Source organism: Myotis lucifugus, unplaced genomic scaffold (assembly GCF_000147115.1).
Source record: "Myotis lucifugus unplaced genomic scaffold, Myoluc2.0 scaffold_550, whole genome shotgun sequence".
NCBI classification, from domain to species: domain Eukaryota; kingdom Metazoa; phylum Chordata; class Mammalia; order Chiroptera; family Vespertilionidae; genus Myotis; species Myotis lucifugus.
This window is the reverse complement of record NW_005871598.1, coordinates 55,138-68,535: the sequence shown is the minus strand read 5'-3', so window position 1 is coordinate 68,535 and position 13,398 is coordinate 55,138.

The following is a 13,398-nucleotide window of genomic DNA, read 5'->3' as shown; positions in this document are numbered from 1 at the left end:
GCTTGACCGCTGCCTCCTTTCTTTCCATGTATCTCGTTCTGCCTAAAAATAGCTGAGGCCCGCGGGGGCCAGGAGGAGCCGCCACTGTCCCGGCAGTGGAGCCACCAGGTCTCCCGTGCGCCTGTCCCGCGCTCCGGACCCCAGAGCCCCGCCGCCGCCGGGAGGGCTGAGCCCCGCGAGGGCGGGCGGAGCGCGCAGGGCGGAGGCAGCGGCTGCGCTGGGCCGGGAGGAGGCCCACACGGGTGCGGAGCAGCCCCGGCCCGGCCCGAGGGGAGAGATGGCTTCCTACGTGGATAACAGCTGCAGCCAAGCGGTGATGAAGAACCCCGTGGAGAGGACCTCCCAGTTGCTGCCTGGAGAATGACGCGTATTCCTAAGCGTTGGGATGGTGACTACGGGATGTATCTCCCTGCCAACCCTCTTAGGACAATAAGCCCTTCTGATCCGTGGGTCCATCAGACATGTAGGATGTCATTCTTGAAAGAGTAGCTGCTCTTGTTAAGTGTTGTTGGATGCCATCTGTTCAAATCCAAATGCTCTTCTCTGACGTTGATTACTATTACTTAGTGTGGGGGAGAACAGAGTAAAACAGAATCTTCCATTTGGCTGCCTTTGGACAAGGCCCAAGAATGGCACCTGGTACCGTTTTTTGATTTTTCATTCTTCTTGACGGAGCCATCACATCTGGGGGAAATCATACATGGCATGTATTTACCAAATGTGTCGTGTGCCTTTCTTATCCACCATTTGTTTTAAAATTGACCATGGAATCGGTCGTCTGCATTTGAAAATGCTCGTTCCCAGTTACAGTGTGGTGGAAAGCACATTTCAATGAAAGAATTCCATTTTGAAGTGCCAAGTGAAAGCACACATGCTGGGAATATTAGAACCTAGCAAGATGAGAGGGGTCAGAAAATGATGTCAGGCCTTTGGTGGAAATTAGAGATGGGGGAAGTGGTGTTGCCTTTTGTTGGTTAATTAGAATAGCAATGATTGGAAACCTACTGGGGGAGGGGGAGGTATTTCACCAAACAAGACTGTAAGAGACAAAACCTGCACTGTGACAGCATGTGGATTGTGCCAAGTCAATGAACTGTTAAACTTTCCTGTTCCTGTGCCAGTTGTGTAGAATAAAAACCCGGCATAGAACTTGGCCTGAGTCAGAAGTGGACCAGTGACTACTGGCACCACATGATGACAGCTTCATTGACAGTCGGAAAATGCACATTCCCCCCACCAACCTTCATGGACAAAAGTAAACAGAGGAAAAGCTACCAAATGTTTCCTACATTCTTAAGTGCCAGCCCTATTAATGTTGATGTTCAGTTGGTTATTACTAATGCAAACCCACATGCTTATCTATTATTGTTTTAAAGAGAAAGTAGGTTTGAATGTGCATGTTTTCCATCTTCCTCTGGCTTGACAAAAAAAAGAAAAAGAAAAAGATCTTCTGAACATTTGAAATGGACTCAAGTCAAAGTTAAAAAATGTTTTGGTTGAAGGTGATTTTTCAATGGAGTGCCTTGTTAAATGCCAGGGCTGGGAGTTTTTATGTGCTATCTTTGTCATGAACGCGTGAGAGTTAGAATTTTGTAATGTAATAAAAGCACACATTAAGTAGGCTTGATATCACGAACAGAAGGATATGAACTAGGAAAGTTTTGCTGTCATGTTTCCTTCTGTTCCTCAGGATAGACTCGGTAAAGGAGTTTGTATGATTCTCATTATAGGTGAAAGGAAGGGGCTTAAAAAAAAAAGATACAGGAAAATATAGAAATAATTTTTGTTAAATTTGGTTTCTTCCTTTTTTTTTTTTTTTAAACCCCAGCAATTCAGTTTCTCTCCAAAACTCTGTGAAGACACAGTTTTGTATTTAGGTCAATCAATTGCCTAGAAGTCATGGTGATGTTGCTAGTGTCACCTAAGTAGTTAGCTAAAGAGAATCGGCGTGGGGAGAACCCCAGTGTAAACACGGGGCTTTGACAATTAGGGAGCTTTTCAGACCCACCTGGAAAATAGGAACACATTTTATTTAGGCTTGTCATTAGAGAGGAGGAATGGTAAGGAGAAGTAAAAAAAAAAAATTGTCACCTGAACTTGCAGCGACATGAACTATTTCATGAACCTTTCAGTTGCTGTCACTATTTCACCTGATATTCTGAGAGGAGAAAAAAAAAGTCATATTTAATCCAAGTGTGTACCATATTATGTGTTTGGAAACCTGGCTAAGTTCTAGTCAATGGGGCGCTGTGTTCTGAATAACAAACCTTCTTGAACATAATGAACACTAAACATTCTGTTGATACTTTTCAGTTCACCTCTGTTGAAAAATAGGACTTTTAAGTAATTGCGTTATTAAACTATTTGGGTTTATGTCTTTAATCACTTAAATGGGAAGTGTGATCGCCAAAGCAATTTAGTGAAGTAAAAGACGTAAATAAATTACAAATAACTTTATTCCCCCAAGGCTTTGCACAATAAAATGATTTTTCTAAACCATTAAAAAAAAAAAAAAAGAACTAAAGTGTTGCCCTGACCAGCTAGCTTAAACAATAGTGGGTTCAATTCCTGGTAAGAAAGAGCACATACCTAGGTTGCTGATTCAAACCCTGGTCAGGGCGTGTACCAGAAGCAACCAAGCAATGTTTCCTCTCACATTGATGTTTTTCTTTCTCTCTTTCTTTCTTTCTTTCTTTCTTTCTTTCTTTCTTTCTTTCTTTCTTTTTCTTTCTTTTTCTTTCTTTTTCTTTCTTTCTTTCTTTCTTTCTTTCTTTCTTTCTTTCTTTCTTTCTTTCTTTCTCTCTCTCTCTCTGGCCTGTGGACTGAAGGGTCCAAGATTCTATTCCAGCCAAAGGCACATGCCCAGGTTGCAGGCTCTATCCCAGTAGTGGGTGTGCAGGAAGTAGCCAATTAATGATTCTCTCTCATCATTGATGTTTTGATCTCTCCCTCTCCCTTCCTCTCTGAAATCAATAAAAAATATATTAAAAACATATATATGTATATATATACATATATAATATATTCTTTTGTGTATTAAAAAAGAAAAACAAAGAGTTGAGGTTTTGAGTTTTCAAGAATATATGGTTAAATCTATACCCATCCCCTAGAACAGTGGTTGGCAAACTCATTAGTCAACAGAGCCAAATATCAACAGTACAATGATTGAAATACCTTTTGAGAGCCAATTTTTTAAAAAAATATATATGTTTTATTGATTTTTTACAGAGAGGAAGGGAGAGGGATAGAGAGTTAGAAACATCGGTGAGAGAGAAACATTGATCAGTTGCCTCCTGCACACTTCCTATTGGGGATGTGCCCACAACCAAGGTACATGCCCTTGACCGGAATCAAACCTGGGACCCTTGAGTCCGCAGGCCGATGCTCTATCCACTGAGCCAAACCGGTTAGGGCGAGAGCCAAATTTTTTAAACTTAAACTATATAGGTAGGTACATTGTTATTAACTTAATTAGGGTACTCCTAAGCTGGCCTTTGCTAAAAACGTCCTCAATCTGATTGAGGTACGTTCGCTGAGGTCGACCCCTTCCAACTCTCCCATCCACACTCGTCTTGTATACTTGTTTCGTCTATCTTTTGTCACCCGTGCGCGATTTGCGGACACGACTAGCACTAACCACTGCACAATGAGACTGCTGACTGACTGGCTCACTCAACTCGTGCATGAGTATCCCTTGGCCCAGCCTGCGCTGCATCTCCTGTCTCCCCACCTACCAACACTCCCCACTTCTTCTAACGCCACTTCTTCAAAATAGACTCGCCCAGGCCCAAAACCGACTTCTGCACATGGGCCACGAAGTTTCAATCGCACTGTATGTTCGTCCCCGCACGTGGTATTTTGTGGAAGAGCCACACTCAAGGGGCCAAAGAGCCGCATGTGGCTCGTGAGCCGCCCTTTGCCGACCACTGCCCTAAAACACGTTACCAGAATCACCTGAACTCAGTGGAAGACTGTGTTCTTTCACATAAGAGGCTAATAGAATCCATATCATGGATCTCAGAAAAATCCCACATAATTAGTGTTATAGACATGATCCCCTCCTTGCTTTTAAGCACAGAAATTCCATAGTTTCTGAATAAAATCATCTCTTTATTTTTTATCTTTAGTCTTTGATTGATAAAAATTAACTAACCCATTGGAGAAGGTAATTCTTAGGGATTCCAACATAGCTTTAAACACTGGAGTTAGTAGAGTCCATGGTGAACTAGAAACTGTGCTTTCCCTAAAAAATAACACAATTGGTTGCCTTCCACACGTGCCCCCACCTGGGCTTGTGATTGAACCCACAACTGATGTATGTGTACTTGACCTGGAATGGAACCCAAGACCCTTGTGTCTTTAGCTTGAAGATCTTACCAAATGAGTGAAAATTGGCCAGGACTTACAGTTCTTAAAGCAGAGAATCCCCTTGGAGACTTCTTGGAGGCTGGTGTTGGGATTCTAAAGATGCTTTATTGAGGCAGATGTATTGTAAATGTCTAAGGCTCCTCATTATCTAAAATATTATGAAATATGCCATTATTGTGAACTTTGGCCATATTTTTTTCTATGGACACCTTCTTAGGGGAGCATAGGGGAGCATAAATCATTCCTGCTCAACCATGTCCACTCTCTCTATGCTTATAGGTCTCAGCTGTGACCCCGCCCTCCATCCAGCCTGATTCAAGTTCTCACCCCTACAACCTCCTCTCAGCCCACCCACTCAAGGACCCAAGTGCTGGAAACCAACACACCAAACCTGTCCAAGGCCCCAAACCTCTCTGCTCCCTAAACCACACACCCCAGCCCCACACTTTCCCCCAGAGTCCAGGGTCCATCACCTCACTACAGGAGCACGGATCTCATCTGAACAGGCCACACTTGGAGAGGGGGTCACCATCTACAATGCATCCCCCCAATATTGTAACATGTTGAGATCAAGCCTCTCCTTCTGGAAACGCTTCTATTGCAGAATGTTATCAATATTGAAAAAACACAGCACCATTTCCTGGAGAATTCATTCTATCTCCAGGACTGGATGAGGGTGGGGGCTTTATTTTTAATACAAAGTGGAAAGTTACCCCAAAAATGTAAAAAAGAATATTCAGATAACACCTGTGGGGCTCAGGGATCAGGTGTGAGTTTGGGTTAACCAGAGGCAGTGGACTGATATGGGGGCCAAAAGCATCAGGGGACTGCTCTAGGATATAGAAGTAGGTTCAGTTGCAGTGGGCCAGGTGCCTGGGGGATGGGGAAGGGCAGGCTGGATAGACCTCTGGATGGAGACAGAAGAGCCCTGACCAGCTCCTCTCAGGCAGACACAGAACCCAAATCCCTCCCAGGGCCTTGCCCCTAGATCCTTGCAGCTAACTCCTGGAGAAGGTCAGTGTGCCCCAGCTACAGTGGGAACATCCCAGGCAAAGGCAGTAAAGAGTGAGGGGGGTGGTGCTGGAGAAGATGCGAGGGAGCTTAGAAGTCATTCCTAACCTCCCTAGTGGTTGAAAGCAGCCATGTTAAAGTATAAGCTGCACCTCTGGCACCAATGAGGCCCTGTCCATAACTTTTTTCCAAAGTTTATCTTCACTGGTATCCCTCTGTTGCTGGTGAGGGTTTGCACTGCATCACTGAAAAAGTCTTTCTGCTCAAAGTACGCTGCTTGTAACTCATTCAGGTGCAAAATATCTTTTAACACCGAGAAACACTGCTTACAGGGATGGGTTTTCTGAGTTGCTGGAGCTGTCTTAGAAACCCTGACCTGTGACTCTCCTTGCACAGATACACTCTGATCAGAACAGGCCTCCTCCTCATCAGTTTTATGCCAACAACCTGAAAACAGAAAGAAGATGAGGAAATGAATGTTGACTGTGGTGTCAGGGGAAGTTCCCTTTCGAAAGTGTGTTGTCCATGACACCTAGGCTCCTTGCAATTGTCTGAAAATAAGAGATGTGCTGGGAGGATTAATATGAAGCTCCTGTGAAGTTCTAGGCCTATAAAGATCACAAAACAAGGAAGAGAAGTAGGACATACAGCCCTTACTTTGGATAACAGCGTTCAGCAGGGCTTGTCTGCAGGTGACATAGGCAAGGTCTGCAGAATTTTGATTAGGTCTTATTCCAACTAAAAGTCAATAAATGAGTAGCTGGTGTTCGAGGACTACTTAAGCATGTATGTGTACCTTAAACACTTATGCAGGTCAATGTTGGAGAATACTGCAGAGGCAGCAGTGCAAAGGAACAGGTGATGTAAAAATACTACAAAAGTGAACATAACCCAAAGTTAGGAAGTCACAGGTGAAATGATATGTCAGAAAGTATAAAGTAAGTAAAAGGAAAGGTAGAAATGAGGTGAAGCCAGTGGCACCTGCATCTGAACACTGATGGAAAGGAGATGGATCCTGGTATGATCTAAACACAGCCCTTGTGTCATACATTCCACTAGATACCAGTCAGCAGGGCCAGTCTTACTTTGACAGTTTGTTGTTTGCATTTTTTTTGGTTTATTCTGCATGTTCACCCTGTGGAAAAAAAACACCAGTTTTTTGTTTTTGTTTTTTTGAGATTGGGGAGAGAGAGGACAGTTTCCCAGGGCATTCATTCCATACTGTTTGTTTCTGGAGGGACTTTTCTTTATATATATATAAACAGAAACATCAATGATGAGAGAGAATCATTGATTGGCTGCCTTCTGCACACCCCCTTCTGGGGATTGAGCCCGCAACCCAGGCATGTGCCCTTGACCGGAATCGAACCTGGGACTCTTCAGTCCGCAGGCCGATGATCTATCCACTGAGCCAAACCAGATAGGGCTGGAGGGACTTTGTTTGCTCCCAACCTGCTAACTCTGTCAACTTCAGCATTGAAGCACTTAGGCAGGACCAGCCTCCCCTAGCCAAGCAGCCTCTACTACCAGAGCAATCTCTCCTGGGTGGCTGGCTCTGCCACAGAGACTGTGCATCTTGAAGGGGAGAGTGGCTGTGACTGGAGCCCAACCTCGCCTCCACCCGGGGAGACCTTGGACACAACCCAGGACCCTATAGCCACACCGGCCAGGGACCTACTGACTCGACTGTGAACCCATGAACACCGAGACTCCAGCCTCCCCAGCTGTGGGCTCCTAAAAAGTTTGTCTAGGGCAGCCGTGGGCAAACTACGGCCCGCGGGCCGGATCTGGCCAGTTTGAAATGAATAAAACTAAAAAAAAAAAAGACCGTACCCTTTTATGTAATGATGTTTACTTTGAATTTATATTAGTTCACACAAACACTCCATCCATGCTTTTGTTCTGGGCCTCCGGTCCAGTTTAAGAACCCATTGTGGCCCTCGAGTCAAAAAGTTTGCCCACCCCTGGTAGGGGGAGACAAAATGGCGGCTGAATAGGTGGACGTGTCCTGTGCCTTCTCATGGAACAGATAGAAGAAACAGCTGAATCGAATAACATCCACCCAGAATTGGTGAATTAAACTCAGCTGAAGCAAACGACACTTCACTACTTCACTTTTTTATTTTTTATCTTTTACTTAAGAATTATTTTTTCTTTATTTTATTATTATTTAACCTTTTAATTTTGATTACTGTTCTACATTCTATTTTTAACTTTTTTACAATATTTTACTTTATCTCATTTTTTCCTTTTTGCCAACCTTTTCTTCCTCACTTCTCTCTTTTTCATCCTGTTTCTCTTCTGTTCCTGCTTTAGTTTTCCTCTTTCCTTTCTTTTTAGTCCTTGTAAAAAATTGATCTTCTCTATCTGCTTTATTGACGCATTACTATTATAGTAGTCTCTGTTGGCTTACTCATATATCTAATTTCCTCTCCCCTGATGCAAGTGCATGCACCCTTCTCTATTTTTTTCTTCACTAGCCAATTTTTGTTGTTGTTTTTTTGTTTGATTGTTTGCTTTTATTTTATGCTTTTGTTTTTCTTCTCCTCGCTTGCTCTCTTCTTCTAATAATAGCTTAATTAGTTTCACTCACCAAACTCAGACCTCTCTATTCTCTTTTTCCAAAAAGATGAATATATAGATGAATATATAGATAGATTAAAGAAAGGGGAAAATTTATATAGATTTATATACATTTCTTTTTTAATATATATATTTTAACTATTGTTTTTAAATTAATTTTTATTGAGTATCTTGTTTTTATACTTTTCTTCTTATACACTCATTCTCTTTCTACCTCCTCTGTACTGAATCATGGCCATTCCCTCATTCATTCAATTCCTTTACTTACCTTCTGGAAATTAGCTCTGTCTCTCCATATTCAGTTAATCCCCTTTTTTTCTGGGTGTTTTTTGTTTGCATTTTTTTGGTTTATTTGTTGGTTTTGTGGAGTTTTCTCCCTATACAGTGGGGCCTTGACTTACGAGTTTAATTCGTTCAGAGACTGAGCTCATTAAGGAGCTCGTTATGGAGCTCGTTAACTCAAATTACTCTATCAACTCAATGCAAAAAATCGGCGGAGAGACAGCTGGTATCTCAAAAAACTCATTAGTTGGGACACTTGTAAGTCAAGGCCCCACTTTATATGTATATTTTCCCCCTTCTTTTTTCATATTTTTCTTTTCTCTCTTACCTTTTTACCTTTTCTCAATATCATTTTGTGCTTTTTTTCTCTCCCCTAATTCTCCTTTCTCTGGTGTTCACCTTTATTTGGGGTTATTATTTTTTAAAATATATATTTTTATTGATTTTTACAGAGAGGAAGGGAGAGGGATAGAGAGTTAGAAACATTGATGAGAGAGAAACATCAATCAGCTGCCTCCTGCACACCCCCTACTGGGGATGTGCCCGCAACCAAGGTACATGCCCTTGACCAGAATCAAACCTGGGACCCTTAAGTCCACAGGCCGATGCTCTATCCACTGAGCCAAACCAGTTAGGGCTATTTGGGGCTATCGGTGTCATGAATACATTTGTGTTTTGTTCCCTCTGTGTCTTGTCTTGTCAAGTTGTATTTTGTACCTTTTGGTCAATGTGGTAGAAAGTGAGGCACATAATCAGACACTCTGAGAGGAGCAAAAATGGGGAGACAAAGAAACAGCCCCCATACGAAAGAAAAGGAGGAATCACCAGGAAAGGAAGTAAACTAAATGGAGGCAAGCAATTTTATGAGAAAGAATTCAGAGCAATGGTAATAGGGACGCTGAAAAGGATGGAAGACAAATTCAACAACATGTGTAAGAATCAAGAGGAAATGAAGAAGAACCAAGATGAAATGAAGAATGACATAGCTGCAATAAAGAACACAATAGAAAGCATTAACAGTAGACTAGAAGAAGCTGAGAACTGCATCAGCAAGCTAGAAGATAAGGTAGGAAAAAACACCCAAGCAGAGCAGCAAATATCCAAAAAAACCCACCCAAACAAAACAAAACTAAACAAAATTAAAAGCAGGAGGAGAGCGTAAGGGAGCTTTGGGACAACATGAAGTGGAAAAAAAATCTGCATCATAGAGGTGCCAGGAGAGGAAACTGAGGAAGGAAAAGAAAACCCGTTTGAAGAAATAATAACAGAAAACTTCCTTGATATGAGGAAGAAAAAGCTCACAGAGTCCCAAAGAAGATGAACCCAAAAAGATTGACACCAAGACACATCATAATGTAATTGGTGAACACTAATGACAAAGTAAGAATCTTAAAGGCTGCCAAAGAGAGACAGAAAGTTACCTAGAAGGGATCTCCCATTAGACTATCAACTGCTTTCTCAACAGAAGCACATCAGGCCAGGAGGGAATGGAATGAAATATACAAAGTGATGCAGAGCAAGGGACGGAATCTAAGTACTATCTAACCAGCAACGCTATCATTTAAAATAGAAGGTGAAATCAGGAGCTTCACAGACAAAAAAGGGCTAAGGAGTATATTACCACCAAGCCATTAATGTAAGAAATGCTAAAGGAACTGCTGGAAAAATAAGAAAGAGCAAGGGAAGAAGGAACACAGGCATAAAAATAAAAATGGCAACAACAAGGTTATCCTATCTAATAAAAGACAAAAAGGGTAATTGACTGTACCTTCGCTATGCTTCCCATTGGCTAATCAGGGTGATATGCAAATTAACCGCCAACAAAGATGGCAGCTGGCAGCCACGCAGCTGAAGCGAGCAGGAGGCTTGCTTGCTCCAGTGATAGAGGAAGCCAAGGTTCCCCGCCTGCCCCGGCCGGGATCTGAGCTCCGAAAGCAACAAAGTTTCAATTATAGAAGCTAAACAAACTTCAGATACCTGCTTTCAGCAGGATGTGGCCTCAGAGCTGGAGCCGGCTCTCGGTGACGGCAACAAAGTTTCAATTATAGAAGGTAAATAAATCCCAGAATAAAAAAAAAGAAAAAAAGGAGAAGCTGGGAGCTTCAGTCGCTGGCCAGCCTGAAAACAGCCATCAGCCCCTCACCCAGGCTGGCCAGGCCCCCAAGCAGGACCCCCACCCTGATCCGGGACACCCTTCAGGGCAAATCAGCCAGCCCCCACCCATGCACCAGGCCTCTATCCTATATAGTAAAAGGTTAATATGCAAACTGACCCTAACAGCAGAATGACTGGGAATGACTGGTCACTATGACACACACTGACCACCAGGGGGCAGACGCTCAATGCAGGAGCTGCCCTTTGGTGGTCAGTGCGCTCCCACATGGAGGACCTCTGCTCAGCCACAAGCCAGGCTGATGGCTGCCAGTACAGCAGTGGTGGTGGGAGCCTCTCCTGCCTCCTCAGCAGTGCTAAAGATGTCTGCCTGCAGCTTAGGTCTGCTCCCCACTGGCAAGTGGACATCCCCCAAGGGCTGCCGGGCTGCCAGAGGGATGTCTGATTGCCAGCTTAGGCCCAATTCCCCCCAGTGAGCAGGCCTAAACCAGCAGGTGGTCATCCCCCAAGGGATCCCAGACTGCGAGAGGGCACAGGCCGGGCTGAGGGACCCCCCCCCCCCAAGTGCACAAATTTTTGTGCACTGGGCCTCTAGTTAGCAATAATAACCTTAAGCGCAAATGGATTAAATGTTCCAATCAAAAGACATAGGGTAGCTGAATGGATAAGAAAACATTACCCATATATCTGCTGTCTACATGAGACCCACCTCAGAACAAAGGACTTACACAGACTGATAGTGAAGGGATGGGAAAAAAAATTCAGGCAAATAAAAATGAAAAAATTTCCTGGGGTAACAATACTTATATCTGACAAGTTTGACATCAAAGTGAAGGCCATAACAAGAGATAAGGAAGGCCACTTCATAATACTAAAGGGAGCAATTCAACAAGAGGATATAACTCTGGTAAATATATATGCACCCAATACAGGAGCACCCAAATACATTTAAAAAACTTCTGGAAGATATCAAGGGAGAGGTCGACAGCAATACAGTCAGAGTAGGGGACTTTAGTACCCAATTTACACCACTGGATAAATCCTCTAAATAAAAAATTGGCAAAGAAACATCAATCCTAAATGACTTACTAGTTCAGATGGAATTAATTGACATCTTCAGAACATCTCACCCCAAATCTACAGAATATACATTCTTCTCAAGTGCACATGGGACATTTTCAAAGATAGATCACATATTGGGACATAGGCAAAGTCTCTTCAAATTCAAGAAGATAGAAATCACATCAAGCATCTTCTCAGATCACAATGGCCAAAAAATTAGAAATCAACTACAATAAAAACCATGAAAGAAAACCAAACACTTGAAGGTGAAATAGCATGCTATTAAACAATGATTGGGTTACCAAAAAAATCAAAGGAGAAATAAAAAGCATCCCAGTAACAAATGACAATGAAGACAACATCCAAAATCTATGGGACACAGTGAAAGCAGTCCTGAGAGGGAAGTTCATAGCTCTACAGGCCTATCTCAAAAAACAAGAAAAAATGGTAATAAATTACCTAACCCTACAACTCAAGAATTAGAAAGAGAGAAGCAGAGAGAAACCAAGATGGCGGCATAGGTAAACACTGGAGATTGCTGCCTCCCACAACCACTTCAAAAATACAACTAAAAGACATAACGGACATCATCCAGAACCACAGGAAGGCTGGCTGAGTGGAATTTATACAACTAGAAGGAAAGAGAAAAGCATACTAAGACTCAGAGGAGGTGCAGTGCTGAAGTAAATACAAAGGTGCGGAGGTGCATGCCGAGAGGACTGGCGGCTGAGGACACGATTGTCTTTTTCAATCAGGAGGGAGTCTCAGGCTCTGAGCTCAGTTCCAGGCGAGTCTCTGGGGACCCAGACTCATACAGGAGAAACGGGACTGTCTGGCATCGGTCGGAACTCGAGGGCAGCTTTCTCTCAGAGGCACTCTCGGCTGTTGCCAGGACCTCTGAAGGCAGGACTGAGAGCAGCCGTACTGCTGGCTTGCTCGGCCCGCCCTATTGATCGCCTGGGACCCTGCCCCACCCAAGGCGTGCACAGAGGCTTTTGCATATGAAAGGCCTGGCCTCTTGTAATCTGAAAATAACTTAACAAACTGCAGCTGCCCCAAGACTCCAGGGCAACTTGCATTGCTTTATAGCTGGCTTCTGCTGGGTAGCCTCAGGCAAAGGCTAGATTAGCACCTCCTTAGATCCAAGAGCCAGTGTACCCAGTGGTCAGAGTGGGACCATCCAATTACAACTCCTCAGATCTATAAGGGACACACTCAGGGGGCAGACTCAGTGAGCACCAAAGCCCCACTGAAGCAAGTCTTGCCCCATAAGTGTGTCTTCAGCACAGAAGTTCTCCCACCATAGACACAGCTGATTCTCACAGCCAATTGGCCTGGAGATCAATTCCTCCCAGTTTTACCTAAAACAATCAAGGCTTAACTACAACAAGACTGTGCACAAAGCCCACAAGGGGGTGCACCAAGAGTGTCTACCTCAGGTAATTGGGACACTTAGCACAGAAAGCCACTCTATCGACACAGCGAAGCATAAAAAATGTCTAGACAAAGAAACAGGACACAAATGACAGAAATGGAGGAAAGCAAACTACTGGATATAGAGTTCAAAACCACACATTTTAGGTTTTTCAAGAATTTTCTAGAAACCACCGATAAATGTAGTGAGATCCTCAAGAAATCTAGTGAGACCCTCGATGTTGTGAAAAAGGACCAACTAGAAATTAAGCATACACTGACTGAAATAAAGAATATTGTACAGACTCCCAACAGCAGACCAGAGGATCACAAGAATCAAGTCAAAGATTTGAAATATGAAGAAGCAAAAAACACCCAACCGGAAAAGCAAAATGAAAAAAGAATCCAAAAATACGAAGATAGTGTAAGGAGCCTCTGGGACAGCTTCAAGCGTACCAACATCCGAATTATAGGGGTGCCAGAAGAAGAGAGAGAGCAAGATATTGAAAGCCTATTTGAAGAAATAATGACAGAAAACTTCCCCTACCTTGTGAAAGAAATAGACTT